We start from the raw sequence: 14,728 nt of genomic DNA on the forward strand, positions 1-14,728 counted from the left end.
AGACTGCAGCACAACAAGGACCAGAGGGACAGTGCTGTGCCATGGAAAGGTCAGGGTGAGCTCTCCCAACTGCCCTTTTTTGAAAAATTGTCCTTTAGTTTCAGATGATGATGACAATTGTTTTAAATAATCCTTCCCTAAAATAAGAAAGGATAACAGATGAGGGTTTTTAAACTACAAAAGTAATGTGACAGAAGCAAGAAGAACTACAGTCCTGCAGCCTGTGGAACAAAAACCACATTCACAGAAAGATAGACAAGATGAAAAGGCAGAGGGCTATGTACCAGAGGAAGGAACAAGATAAAACCCCAGAAAAACAACTAAATGAAGTGGAGATAGGCAACCTTCCAAAAAAAGAACTCAGAATAATGATAGTGAAGATGATCCAGGACCTTGGAAAAAGAATGGAGGCAAAGATCGAGAAGATGCAAGAAATGTTTAACAAAGACCTAGAAGAATTCAAGAACAAACAGAGATGAACAATACAATAACTGAAATGAAAACTACACTAGGAGGAATCAATAGCAGAATAACTGAGGCAGAAGAACGGATAAGTGACCTGGAAGACAGAATGGTGGAATTCACTGCTGCGGAACAGAATAAAGAAAAAAGAATGAAAAGAATTGAAGACAGCCTAAGAGACCTCTGGGACAACATTAAACGCAACAACATTCGCATTATAGGGGTCCCAGAAGGAGAAGAGACAGAGAAAGGACCAGAGAAAATATTTGAAGAGATTATAGTCAAAAACTTCCTTAATATGGGAAAGGAAATAGCCACCCACGTCCAGGAAGCGCAGCGAGTCCCATACAAGATAAACCCAAGGAGAAACATGCCAAGACACATAGCAATCAAATTGGCAAAAATTAAAGACAAAGAAAAGTTATTGAAAGCAGCAAGGGAAAAACGACAAATAACATACAAGGGAACTCCCTAAGGTTAACAGCTGATTTCTCAGCAGAAACTCTACAAGCCAGAAGGGAGTGGCATGATATACTTAAAGTGATGAAAGGGAAGAACCTACAACCAAGATTACTCTACCCGGCAAGCATCTCATTCAGATTCGATGGAGAAATCAAAAGCTTCACAGACAAGCAAAAGCTAAGAGAATTCAGCACCACCAAACCAGCTCTACAACAAATGCTAAAGGAACTTCTCTAAGTGGGAAACACAAGAGAAGAAAAGGACCTACAAAAACAAACCCAAAACAATTAAGAAAATGGTCATAGGAACATACATATCGATAATTACCTTAAACGTGAATGGATTAAATGCTCCAACCAAAAGACACAGGCTTGCTGAATGGATACAAAAACAAGACCCATGTATATGTTGTCTACAAGAGACCCACTTCAGACCTAGGGACACATACAGACTGAAAGTGAAGGGATGGAAAAAGATATTCCATGTAAATGGAAATAAAAAGAAAGCTGGAGTAGCAATACTCATATCAGATAAAATAGACTTTAAAATAAAGAATGTTACAGGAGACAAGGAAGGACACTACATAATGATCAAGGGATCAATCCAAGAAGAAGATATAACAATTATAAATATATATGCACCCAACATAGGAGCACCTCAATACATAAGGCAACTGCTAACAGCTATAAAAGAGGAAATTGACAGTAACACAATAATAGTGGGGGACTTTAACACCTCACTTACACCAATGGACAGATCATCCAAAATGAAAATAAATAAGGAAACAGAAGCTTTAAATGACACAATAGACCAGATAGATTTAATTGATATTTATAGGACATTCCATCCAAAAACAGCAGATTACACTTTCTTCTCAAGTGCGCACGGAACATTCTCCAGGATAGGTCACATCTTGGGTCACAAATCCTCAGTAAATTTAAGAAAATTGAAATCATATCAAGCATCTTTTCTGACCACAACGCTATGAGATTAGAAATGAATTACAGGGAAAAAAACGTAAAAAACACAAACATGTGGAGGCTAAACAATACGTTACTAAATAACCAAGAGATCACTGAAGAAATCAAAGAGGAAATCAAAAAATACCTAGAGACAAATGACAATGAAAACACGATGATCCAAAACCTATGGGATGCAGCAAAAGCAGTTCTAAGAGGGAGTTTATAGCTATACAAGCCTACCTCAAGAAACAAGAAAAATCTCAAATAAACAATCTAACCTTACACCTAAAGGAACTAGAGAAAGAAGAACAAACAAAACCCAAAGTTAGCAGAAGGAAAGAAATCATAAAGATCAGAGCAGAAATAAATGAAATAGAAACAAAGAAAACAATAGCAAAGATCAATAAAACTAAAAGCTGGTTCTTTGAGAAGATAAACAACAGCAACGAAAAGTAATATGAACATGATGAAGTATTCAAACAGTATATAAGAGTATAACATTAAAAAGTAGAATTCCAAATAATATCCAGACTATACAATGAACTCCTAAAACTCAAGAACAACAAAAAACAAACAACCCAATTTAAAAAAAATAAATAAAATAGCAAAGGAGTTGAAAAGACATTTCTTCAAATAAGGTATACAAATGGCCAATAAGCATATGAAAAAATGCTCAATATCATTAGTCATTAGGGAAATACAAATCAAAATCACAATGAGATACCACTTCATACCTACTAGGGTGGCAAAAAAAAAAAAGTAAATAACGAGTGTTGGCAAGATGTAAAGACATAGGAACCCTCTTGCACTGGGAATGTGAAATGGTGCAGCCACTGTGAAAAACAGTTTGGTGGCTCCTCAGAAGGTAAACATAAAATTACCACATGATCCAGCAATTCTACTTTTAGGCGTATACCCAAAAGAACTGAAGTAGGATCTCAAACAGATACGTGTACACATATTTTCATAGTATCACTATTCACAATAGCCAAAAGACGGAAACAACACAAGTGTCCATCAAGAGATGAATAGATAAACACAATGTGTTCTATAGATACAATGGAATATTATTCAGTCTTTAAAAGGAATAAAGTTCTGACACATGCTGCCACATGGAAGAATCTTGAAAACATTATGCTAAGTAAAATAAGCTAGTCACAAAAGGGCAAATACTGCATGATTCCACTTATATGAGGTACCTAGAATACTCAAATTAATAGACATAGAAAGTAGAATAGAAGTTACCAGGGGCTGGAGAGAGAGGGGAATGGGTAGTTATTGTTTAATGGGTACAGAGTTTCTGTTTGGGATGATGAAAAAGTTCTGGAGACGGACTATGGTGATGGTTGCACAACAATCTGAACGTACTTAATGTCACCAAATTGTTTAAAATGGTCAAATTTTATGTTATGCATATTTTACCTCAATAAAAAAAAAGTAGAAGTCTGATGTGGGAGTGTAAAATGGGATAGTCATTTTGGAAAACTGTTGGGCTGTATTTGCTGAAGCTAAATATACACGTTCCCCAAGACCCAGCAATTTTACTTTGAGGTATAGACCCAACAAAGATACATCCACTAAAAGACAAGTATTATAATATTCACAGCAGTACTGTCTATAATAGTTAAAGACTGGAAATAGCCCAAATGTCCATCAAGGTACAATGAATAGAAATATGGTGGAATATTCATATAATGAAATGAGTCAACCACAAGGACATACAACAACATGAATGAATCTTACAAACACGGTTGAGTGACAGAAGCCAGATACAAGAGAGGACACGTGTATGATTCCATTAACATGAAGTTCAAAAGCAGGTAAAACTAACTTGGGTGAAAGAACTTAAGACACTGGCCATCTTTTGGGGAGAGGGTTAGTGCATGGAGGGGAGGAAGATGGAGGGCTTAAAAGCATACAGAGCTGCCTTCAGCTCCCCAGAGCCCCAGAGCTCACACACAGAGGCAGGTTCCTTCGTGGGAAGGCTGGAGTGTGCTCCTGAGAAAGAGAAGATTGCTTAGATACCAGCCCTGCCTCCTTGACGACATCCCCACTGAGGAGTCATGGGCTGTGACAACATGCTCGGCCGGTGGGAGGAGGGGAAAGAGGGATCTCGGCCTGAGTCAGTTCCAAAGGGTCCCAGGGGCAGGGAGATTCCCAGGGTGACCCTGCCCTTTACCTCCAGCACACAGCTTTGTGCTCTCATCTTCTGAGGAATCTTGCTTTGCCTTTGGGCTAAAAAAGACCAGGAATGATATGTGGCAGAGTTTAAATCATCTTAATATAGGGCAAAAGTTAAATAATCTATGGGGCATTCACTCCATGGATTTTTTATCCAGCTATGCAAAATGTAAGCAGAATGTAGAACTGCATATATAGTATATGTAACTATGCACAGGAAAAAATTTAAAAAAGACTGGAAGGAAATGAAGCTTCCCTATGACTGGGGTTACCAGCGACTTATTATATTTATTTTTCTGTAGGTCCAAGTTTTCTCTTAACATGAATTGTGTTCCCCCCCTCAAATTCATGTGTTGAAGTCCTAATACCTCAGAATGTGATTATATTTGGAAAAAGGGCCTTTAAAGAGGTGATTAAATTAAAATGAGGTTATTAGGGTGGGCCCTAATCCAGTATGACGAATGTCCTAATAAGAGGAGGAGGAAATTTGGACACAATTACAGAGAGAAGACTATGTACAGACACATGGAGAAGACAGCCATCTACAAGCTAAGGAGAGAGGCCTCAACAGAAACCAGCCCTGCTGACACCTTGATCTTGGACTTCTAGCCTCCTGAGTTGTGAGAAAATAAATTTCTGTGTTTAAGCCCCCAGTCTGTGTTCCTTTGTTACAGCAGCCCTAGCAAACGAATACAGCAAGCATCAATCTCAAGAGTCGAGAGTCCTTTCCATCATGAATTACTAATATTGACAGCTAACATTTGTTTGTTTTTTTTAATCTGTATGAATTTTAAAAATAAATTTATTTATTTATGGCTGTATTGGGTCTTCATTGCTGTGTGCGGATTTTCTCTAGTTGCGGGGAGCGGGGACTACTCTTCGTTGCTGTGCGTGGGCTTCTCATTGCGGTGGCTTCTTTGCTGTGCAGCATGGACTCTAGGCACGCGGGCTTCAGTAGTTGCGGCACGCAGGCTCAGTAGTTGTGGCTCGTGGGCCCTAGAGCGCAGGCTCAGTAGTTGTGGCGCACGGGCTTAGTTGCTCCACAGCATGTGGGATCTTCCCCGACCAGGGCTTGAACCCGTGTCCCCTGCCTTGGCAGGCGGATTCTTAACCACTGCGCCACCAGGGAAGCCCTAACATTTGTATACTTTCTCATTTAATCTTCACCAAGCACCCAATAAAGTAGATTTTAATGCCCATTTTCTAAATTGGGAAAATGAGAGGTTAAATGAATTCACTGAAGTTACATAGCTAGGAAATGGAAGGGCCAGAAGTGGTACCTAGACCTGTCTAGATTGAGTCGTTTATATAATATGGTTATATTATCTTTCTGACACACCTGAGAGTTTGTTTTCTTATCTCCTCCCTAACCCCCACTACCTGTGGTCCTTCTCCATCTATTGAAATAGCAAAGATTGATTTTTAGATGCTCAGTGAGGCAGTGTGATATTTGGAGAAAAGTACTAGACTTGGGGATAATAACAGTAACTCTCTTACAGGTAGTTGGGAGGATTAAATGAGAATAAATGTAAAGAACTGACAAATAGGATGCATTATGGCCAGGTCTGCTGTTAATACTATTAATAGCGATGGAGACCCCATTCTTGTGCAGGCACTGACCTTAACTTGATGGGTGATCCTGGGAAAGGCACTTGAATTCTGTGGCCCCCAGAATCAATTATTTGCTGAAGTTTTTGTTTTGTTTTGTTTTGTTTTTTGGCCATGCCGCATGGTTTGCGGGATCTTAGTTCCCCGACCAGGGATCGAACCCGCGCCCTTGGTAGTGAAAGTGTGGAGTCCTAACCACTGGACCTCCAGGGAATTCCCATGTTTGCTGAAGCTTTGAGCCTAAGGCCTGTCTTCCCTTGGTTTGAAGGGAGAGAAGCATGTTATTAAAAGATGTATTCAAGAATAGTAGGGGCTTCCCTGGTGGCACAGTGGTTGAGAATCTGCCTGCCAATGCAGGGGATAGGGGTTCGAGCCCTGGTCCGGGAAGATCCCACACGCCGCGGAGCAACTAAGCCCATGTGTCACAACCACTCAGTCTGCGCTCTAGAGCCCACGAGCCACAACTACTGAAGCCCACGTGCCACAGCTACTGAAGCCTGCGCACCTAGAGCCCGCGCTCCGCAACAAGAGAAGCCACAGCAATGAGAAGCCTGCACACTGCAACAAAGAGTAGCCCCCGCTCGCCACAACTAAAGAAAGCCTGTACCCAGCAACGAAGACCCAACACAGCCAAAAATAAATAAATTAATTAGTTAAAAAAAAAAAATGGGACCACACACACTTTCTCCTTGATGTAAAAAGAAGACGAAAAGCTTAAAAGGGAATACCTAAACTCACTAGGTGATTCAGCATTGCTTAAAGCTGTGTTAAGGACACATGCAAAGGTCCCTCAAAACTCTGTTAGTTGGAACCATCAGCATGTTGGTGCAGAACTTGAATTAACTTATTAGGAATTTAGGTTTTCTCATTTGGAAGATGAAAATTAGACTTTACAGAGTCATCTTGAATATCAAATAAGATAAAACCACAAAACCACAAATTTGTAAACCCCAGAACTTTATACGGACTCATACCACATGAGGAAATGGGGGTTCAGAGGTGACATGGCTTGCCCAACATCATACAGCTAGTGAGTGGAATTAGAATTAGAACTCAGGGTGGTCATATTCTAAAGTGAGGTTCTTCAACACAGCATCCATCAAGAACTAGTAGAGGGGCTTCCCTGGTGGCGCAGTGGTTGAGAATCTGCCTGCCAATGCAGGGGACACGGGTTCGAGCCCTGGTCTGGGAAGATCCCACATGCTGCGGAGCAACTGGGCCCGTGAGCCACAACTACTCAGCCTGCGCGTCTGGAGCCTGTGCTCCGCAACAAGAGAGGCCGCGATAGTGAGAGGCCCGTGCACTGCGATGAAGAGTGGCCCCCGCTTGCCACAACTAGAGAAAGCCCTCGCACAGAAACGAAGACCCAACACAGCCAAAAATAAATAAATAAAATTAATAAAAAAAAAAAAAAAAAAAGAACTAGTAGAGTGTTTCCTAAGTGCCCAACATTCTTCTAAATACTAGGGATGCATCAGGGAAAAAAATGTGTATCTTCAAGTACCTTTAAGTTCTTATAGGATACTGCCTCCTGTCCAAAATCACCTTTCCATAGCTATCTACCAAACTAATCAATAATGCATTGATTGTAATAGCAAAAGTCCAGACAACCTAAATGTCCATCAACGACAGATTAACTTTGTGTAATGATAACATCTATACGAGAACACTATGCAGCCATAAAAAGCTGTAAAAGATAAGGAAGCCCCTATGTATTGACATGGAAAGATCTCCAAGACATACTGTTAATTAAAAAAAAAAAAAAGATATGGGGACTTCCCTGGTGGTCCAGCAGTTAAGGCTCTGTGCTCCCAATGCAGGGCGCCTGGGTTTGATCCCTGGTCAAGGAACTAGATCCCACATGCCGCAACGAAGATCTCCAACGCGGCAACAAAGATCCCATGTGCTGCAACTAAAGACCCGGTGCAGCTAAATTAATTTTTAAAGAGGATATGGAGCAATGTAGTCTATGATAACATTTGTATTTTAAAATAAATACTTCTGGAAGGTGACCCAAAAAACCGGGTTTATGGGTAGAGAAGCTAGTAGCTAAGGAACAGGAAAGATACTTTTTACTGTGTATCCTTCTGAATTTTGACCCATGTGAATGCATTAGCTATTCAAACACTGATAAAAAATAAAAATTAACTGTCACTTTTCCCATTCTTAAAACAGCCCTCTTCCTAAGGGAAGGTCTTCAGCTAGCAGAGGGGCTGGCCAGATAAGCCTGTCAGGTTTTTCACTTAATGAGTGCCTCTCAATGAACTCTCCAATCCTCTCCCACCAAGTTACCCAGCAGGGGGCTAATGCCTTAATCCCCCAAACTCTAAAAGCTGCCAGAAACCCAGAAACCGTCTTCCTGCTGTCCACAAAATCTGCCCACCAGGAATATATGGGACACTTCACTACCCTGTTTGCTGGCACATTTCCATTGTTTTATGGGTCCAAACATTTGTAGCACAGTATCTGGGCTGTCCATCTATTCTTAGAGGGGACAGTGCCAACAATCAAGGAGAAGTCAGTAGTCAGGTACTTAAATTGTACGTGCCTCCCACGCAGGCTGCACATTCCAGCTGCCCCATCAGCCCTCAGCCGCTCCTCTGCAGGCCACCTCAGACTGTCATCCCCCCAACGACAAGGACTTTGTTGCTCATGGTCACGTTCTGGGCATCAGCTGGATGCAGAATACAACCAAGGGGCATGAGTCAGGCAGGCAGGAACAAGCTTCAAAGACCCACTCTGCCCGAGACACCCAGCTAAGTGTTTTCTTATCCAAGTCCTCAAAAAATAACTCACCAGGTAGATACTACTCCCCTATTCTGACAACTCCGGAAACAAGAGACTGCCCTGGGGTTGAAGTGCCTCAGGAAGCAGCTTCAGAGAGGACAGCAAAGTATACAAAGCCCCACAACTCGGAAGCAGCAGGACCAGATTTCAAATCCTAAGGGCAGAGGCAGATGAGTGATGAAGAATATGGGATTTGGAGTCCAAAAGACTTGGGTTCACATCCATGTCGTGTGAACATACAGAAGCTGTTTTCTCATCTGGAAAATGGGAATAATACCTACCCCATAAGATTATTGGGAGGAATAAGTGGGATAATGTTCACACAGCACTGAGCACTGTGTCTGGCCCAGAGTAAGCCCTCAATAAAAGCGACCTTTAGCCTACTCACAATTAACCAGGGCTTCTGACTCCAAGTCCATGCCTCTCTCTACACCATAGAGAAACCATGTCTCAGAGTGGGCATGGGGTTAGTTACAGCCATGTGCTTTACCTAAGGGCTGATGCACGGAAGGGAAAAGGGGATACACAGCACCAAAGAACATAACGGGGAGCTGGCTCAGTCTGCATCTGGAGAGGACTGTTTCGTAGGGGGTGCTCCATGGTTTACTGGGAGAGGCAGAGGATGAAGATCTCACAGCCAATCTGACCTGCCCAGGGAAACTCGCTGAGGCACCTGTAGAAACATGAGCAGTTTTCTTTGTAAGCCATGAGTCACACAGAGGCTGGTAAACGGTAAGCCCTGGGGCAGATCATTACAACTTCCTCCCAGATGCTTCTTGGCTCTACTGGCTTGTATCACTGGTTTCAAAATGAAGTTGATCCGAAACCAGGTCTCATCATTACTCACCCCCCTTCTACCGTACCTTCTCACAGCTAGTGAAGGAAGCTGATTCCCATTCCTGACTGCAGCCTAGCTCCACAAGGCCACAAATCTTGGCCAAGTCATGGAGGCATGAATGGGCTCGTGTCAAACTCTTTCTGGGACAAGTTGGTGAGCACTGACGAGCACATGGGGCAATAGTTCAGATCTTAAGGCTGAAAAACAGAGACGTAAACATAGCTCTTACTTCCACACCCACCTAGGACCTTAAAGTCATTTGACAGCTTTAAACTCAGTTTCTTCCACAGAGATTCTGAACCATAAAGTCGATGAACCTGATGAAGATGTAGGTATTTGTACCAATATAAACGGATAGGTTTCAGCACTGAGTCTGAACATACAATTCCTACAATACTGTTGGGGAAGGGAGTTAGTAACCTGAGACAGCTTCTAGAGATTTTTTTTTTTTTAAAAATCAGAGCTCTGTGTATCTGCACTAGATAGAAACATCCAATGGAACCAGGAGTCCCTGGCCTGTGCTCAGAGCTCCTCTCTAAAGACCATCCTGCCAAACCTGGCCTCAGATCCTGAGCTGGCGCCACTATAAAACTTGGGCAAGAAGGGTTGAGTCCCTGGAGTACTAGGGCTGTTGAAAGAAGAAAGCTTTTTAAATGGACTTTTAAGAATTAATGGATATTAGGCTGGGAACTCATCCCAGGCCTGCTTTTAGGTTGGAATTGCCTAGACACTTCCAACTCTCAAGGAAACACCCATGAAGGTCAGAAGCTTGTCTTCTCAGCCATGACATAGAGGTGCTATGTAGTCCCAATGTCCAACCTTACTGGATGTTCTGGCAAAATAAAACCACCATCTCTCAGGGGTAAATGTCCTTCAAGTGATCAACACTTGATCACTTGACAGTTTTCCTATTGACCTTTGGGCATTTTAATGAGAAGAGAAGAGTAATATCAGTTTGAAAGTGTTGTGGCCAAACGGCATCTTGTTGGGGAATGAGGGAGACACTGTCAAAGGTGTTTCCATTCTAGCTTGGTCTAGAGACACACCTAGCTTATAAAGTAAACAAACTTGTCCTTGTAGCTATCACTACTTTCTGTTAAGGGACTGGGATGAGAAGGTGCAAGGGGAAAGTATGTGGCATTGCCTTGAAAGAAGATTCTGGCATTTTCCTGAGTAAAACTACCCGTAGAAAAAAGTTCACTTACTAAGAAATACAAATTAAAAGGACAAGTGTTGTGAAATACTTAGGGAATGCATGCTGCTATATATTGTTAGGGGGTGGGGGAAACGTAAATCGACACAAATTAATTTTGGGCAATTAAGCCTTAAACAAGTCCTTCGACCCAAGAATTGTGCCAGGAAGTCATCCAAGATGTGACAAAACCATACCTGCACGGATGTTCATGACTGTTGCTTAGTGTTTAAAAAAAAAGTCTCAACAACTTAACTTTCAACAGAATTCTTAATTACGTGTGCTACAGTCACTCAAATGTCTCATTTACAGCCTTAAATACTGTAAAAAAGTACCAAGGAAAAACAGTGCTTTGCTCAGGGGGAAAAGGTCACAAAACAGCCATTTATTTATTTATTTATTTATATTGGAGTAAAACTGCTTTACAATGTTGTGTTAGTTTCTGCTGTACAATGAAGTGAATCGGCTATATGTATACCTATATCCCCTCCCTCTTGGACCTCCCTCCCCACCCTTTCCCCCCATCTAGGTCATCACAGAGCACCGAGCTGATCTCCCTGTGCTATACAGCAGGTTCCCACTAGCTATCTATTTTACACATGGTAGTCTATTTATGTCAAACGTAATCTCCCACTTCGTCCCACCCTCCCCTTCCCCCCCTGTGTCCACATGTCCATTCTCTACGTCTATGTCTCTATTCCTGCCCTACAAATAGGTTCATCTGTACCATTTTTCTAGATTCCACATATATGCGTTAATATACAATATTTACAAAATAGCCACTTATAGTTTATTGCCTGAGCCCGACAATCATAAAATATTAATATCTTTATACTCGTTAAAAAAGGGGGGGGGGGTGGAGCCTTGGCACCAGGAAGGCAGACTAGCTCTCCCCAGAACCAATGACTTTCCAGGCCAAAGAAGCCCAAGAGGGACTTCCCTGGTGGCGCAGTGGTTAAGAATCCGCCTGCCAGTGCAGGGGTTGTAGGTTCGATCCCTGGTCTGGGAAGATCCCACATGCCGCAGAGCAACTAAGCCCGTGCGCCACAACTACTGAGCCTGCGCTCTAGAGCCCGCATGCCACAACTACTGAGCCCATGAGCCACAACTACTGAAGCCCGCACGCCTAGAGCCCGTGCTCCGCAACAAGAGAAGCCACCGCAATGAGAAGCCTGCGCACCGCAACGAAGAGTAGCCCCCACTTGCTGCAACTAGGGAAAGCCTGCGCGCAGCAACGAAGACCCAGCACAGCCAAAAATAAATAAATAAATAAGTTTATTAAAAAAAAAAAAAGAAGTCCAAGATGGTGGAGGGTGAGCAGAATCTGATCTGAGGAGACTAATGGGCAGAGGCTGCAAGGCATGCGTGCGGGCGGGCGGGCGGGCGGGCGGGCGGGCGGGCGGAGGGGGGACATGGGGAGCCCGCGAGGCATGCTAGGACCCCAAGGGGCTATCCCGTGGCATGCCGGGAGACAAAGCACCCCACGTGTCCTGCCACAGCCGTTGGTCGCCCTCAGAGGAGCCAGACTGATTCCCTAAAGCAGAGAGCAGTGCAAGTGGACCTGCCTCCCTGGGTGTTCATGATGATCCATCATCACAAGATCACCACCTTGGGGGATGCTAAGAAGTCAAGCACAGTGCTGGAGCTGAAGCGCTTGGTGAAAGGCATTCTTAAGTGGCCACCGGCGCAAGGAGCAGCTTTACACAGATGACAGCTCCTGGACAAGAGCATGACCCTGGGGGAGTGTGGCTATGCCTGGCAGATGCCTCCATCTATACACCATTCACCCTGGACCTGGATCTTCCTGCAGATGGTGTCGATGGGGCATTTGAGGCCCCTCAGCCTGTAGCCCTTCTCTGATCCACTGAAGTAGAATATGAAGCTGGATTGTCAGGAATGCCAGGCAGGAGGGCGAGCTGTGGGGCAATGAAGCAATGGGACTCGGGCCCTCTCCTTCAGATCAGATATCTTCAAGGAAGACTTGATTAGGGAAATGGACCTGGAAGATCTAGTAAAAATGTTCACTTGAAATGACTAAGGTCCTTTATGGGTGGTGGACCTCCATTCTGCTTATCTTCCAGTTTTTCCATAGTAAACATGTATTTGATTTGCAATCAGAATGAGACGTTGTGATTTTTCCCCCCTCTGACTAGTATATGGCAACCCCATGTTGTTAAGGAGAAAGCAATTCTTTCTAGGGGAGTTTTGCCTCTCTGCAGAAAGCTCTTTGGAAAGATCTACATTACTCAGGTTCTTCCTCACGCTTGGGAGCTGGGTCCTCCCTTATAATCCCCAGAGAGAAACCCAAGCTGAGCTATACTTGACAGCACTCTGGGAGTTCCAAACATGGCTGACTCAAAGCTCAGTGTTAGGTGCTGTCAATGATTCCCACCCTCAAGAATGAGAGCAGAGATCCCAGCGATCAACCTGGGACCTCTGGGATACCAATTAAGGGTCTGGTGGGTTAAACTGCTGCACATTGGCCCTGCAGCTTTGGGCAAGTCACTTCATATTTAAGCTGTTAACAGTAAGCACTCAACAAATATAAGCCCTTGGTAATTTCCAGTATCTAAAATGGGAAAACACACACACACACACACACACACACACACACACACACACACACCCACCCCCACCCAGGCTCTTGTTAGGGCCAAATAAGACATATTGCGCTTTTTAAAGCACAATTAAGTATTCAAAACCAGGGACGGTAATTTAAAAAGCAAAACAAAAGAACAAGAAGGTAAAGGTCATTCAGAATCCTGAGGTAAGCAGAAAATTAAGGAAAAAAAAAAAAAAGGATCAACTTCCATTGAGACAAGCATTGGAAGTTAAATTCAAAATGCCATGCTTTCAGGAATTCCCTGGCAGTCCAGTGGTTAGGACTTGGCACTTTCACTGCCAAGGCCCAGGTTCAATCCCTGGTCAGGGAACTAAGATCCCTGCAACCTGTGGGGCCAAAGCGGGGGTGGAATGCCATGCTTTCATTCACATTTTACTAGTTTGTTCCTTCTTTCAGATCCTCTCTAAAAGAGATATATTCACCTCTTCACAGTGACCTTCATGATATCACAGAGCAACAGTTCCCAAATACAACTGATAAAATCACCTGGAGAACTTTAAAAAAAACCCAGATTCCCTGCTTCCAGCCCACCCATCACTTCTACTGAGTCAGTTTCTGGAGGTGGATTTAGGGAAGACAGTTTATCGTTTGTTTGTTTGTTTGTTTTTTAATAAATTTATTTATTTATTTGTTTTTTGGCTGCGTCGGGTCTTCATTGCTGTGCGCGGGTTTTCTCTAGTTGCGGCGAGCGGGGGCTACTCTTCGTTGCGGTGTGTGGACTTCTCATTGTCGTGGCTTCTCTTGCTGCAGAGCAGGGGCTCTAGGCGCGCGGGCTTCAGTAGTTGTGGCTCACGGGCTCTAGAGCGCAGGCTCAGTAGTTGTGGCGCACGGGCTTAGTTGCTCCGCAGCATGTGGGATCTTCCTAGACCAGGACTCGAACCTGTGTCCCCTGCACTGGCAGGCGGATTCTTAACCACTGTGCCACCAGGGAAGCCCAGTTTATTGGTTTTTTAACGTTCCTGGTTCTCACCTTTATTTCTCGTAAGCAGGTAAACTGGCATGGATTTTTGAGGGCACTTCAGAATATGTATTAAAATTTCAAATGTCCAGATTTTTCCTCTGACCACCATATATATCTGTCTTTTCAATATCTCCCCCTGGATGCTTTAAAGGCATAATCCATAATCTTAAAATCATGTCAAAAGCAAATTCATGATCTTCTTTACTCTTGCCCTAAATATGGTCCTTTTCCAGTGTATCTCCCAGGGAATAGTACATCAATGCACTCAGCTACACAAATCCAAAATCTGGGCCTCAGAAGCAGCCCAAAGGCTGTGTCTAGAGTACCCGGACTCAAATTTTGGTTCCAGTGACAGACTTTGGGCAAGTATGTTTCCATACCTAGAAGATGGGAATGATGCTAGTAATACCTACCTCAGTTAAATGAGTTAATATTTAGCACAGTGCCTAGTGTACCGTTATCTAGCATCCTATTCCTTGACCATTTCTCCCTCAGACTCCCCTTCACAGTCAATCACCAAGACTCATGCCTCTCCATCTCTACCTCCCCAACCTTAGTACTTACTACATCATTTTTAGCCTAAATGAGTACAAAATTCTCCATTTTAAAAAAAGGATCTTTTAAAAACGCAACAGATGATACATTTAAGAAA

At 43.2% G+C, this 14,728-nt stretch overlaps 1 protein-coding gene and 1 non-coding gene across 4 annotated transcripts in view; one reads left to right on the forward strand and one right to left on the reverse strand.

Annotated features, from left to right (window-relative positions):
* Nucleotides 1–14,728, reverse strand: part of CDH3 (cadherin 3) — a 111,240-nt gene that overhangs the window by 18,592 nt on the left and 77,920 nt on the right. The window lies entirely within an intron of this gene.
* On the forward strand, nt 13,354–13,425 carry TRNAE-UUC (transfer RNA glutamic acid (anticodon UUC)). Its single transcript has one exon. It is a non-coding gene; the product is annotated as a tRNA-Glu (tRNA).

Source organism: Eubalaena glacialis, chromosome 18 (genome assembly GCF_028564815.1).
Source record: "Eubalaena glacialis isolate mEubGla1 chromosome 18, mEubGla1.1.hap2.+ XY, whole genome shotgun sequence".
NCBI lineage: Eukaryota > Metazoa > Chordata > Mammalia > Artiodactyla > Balaenidae > Eubalaena > Eubalaena glacialis.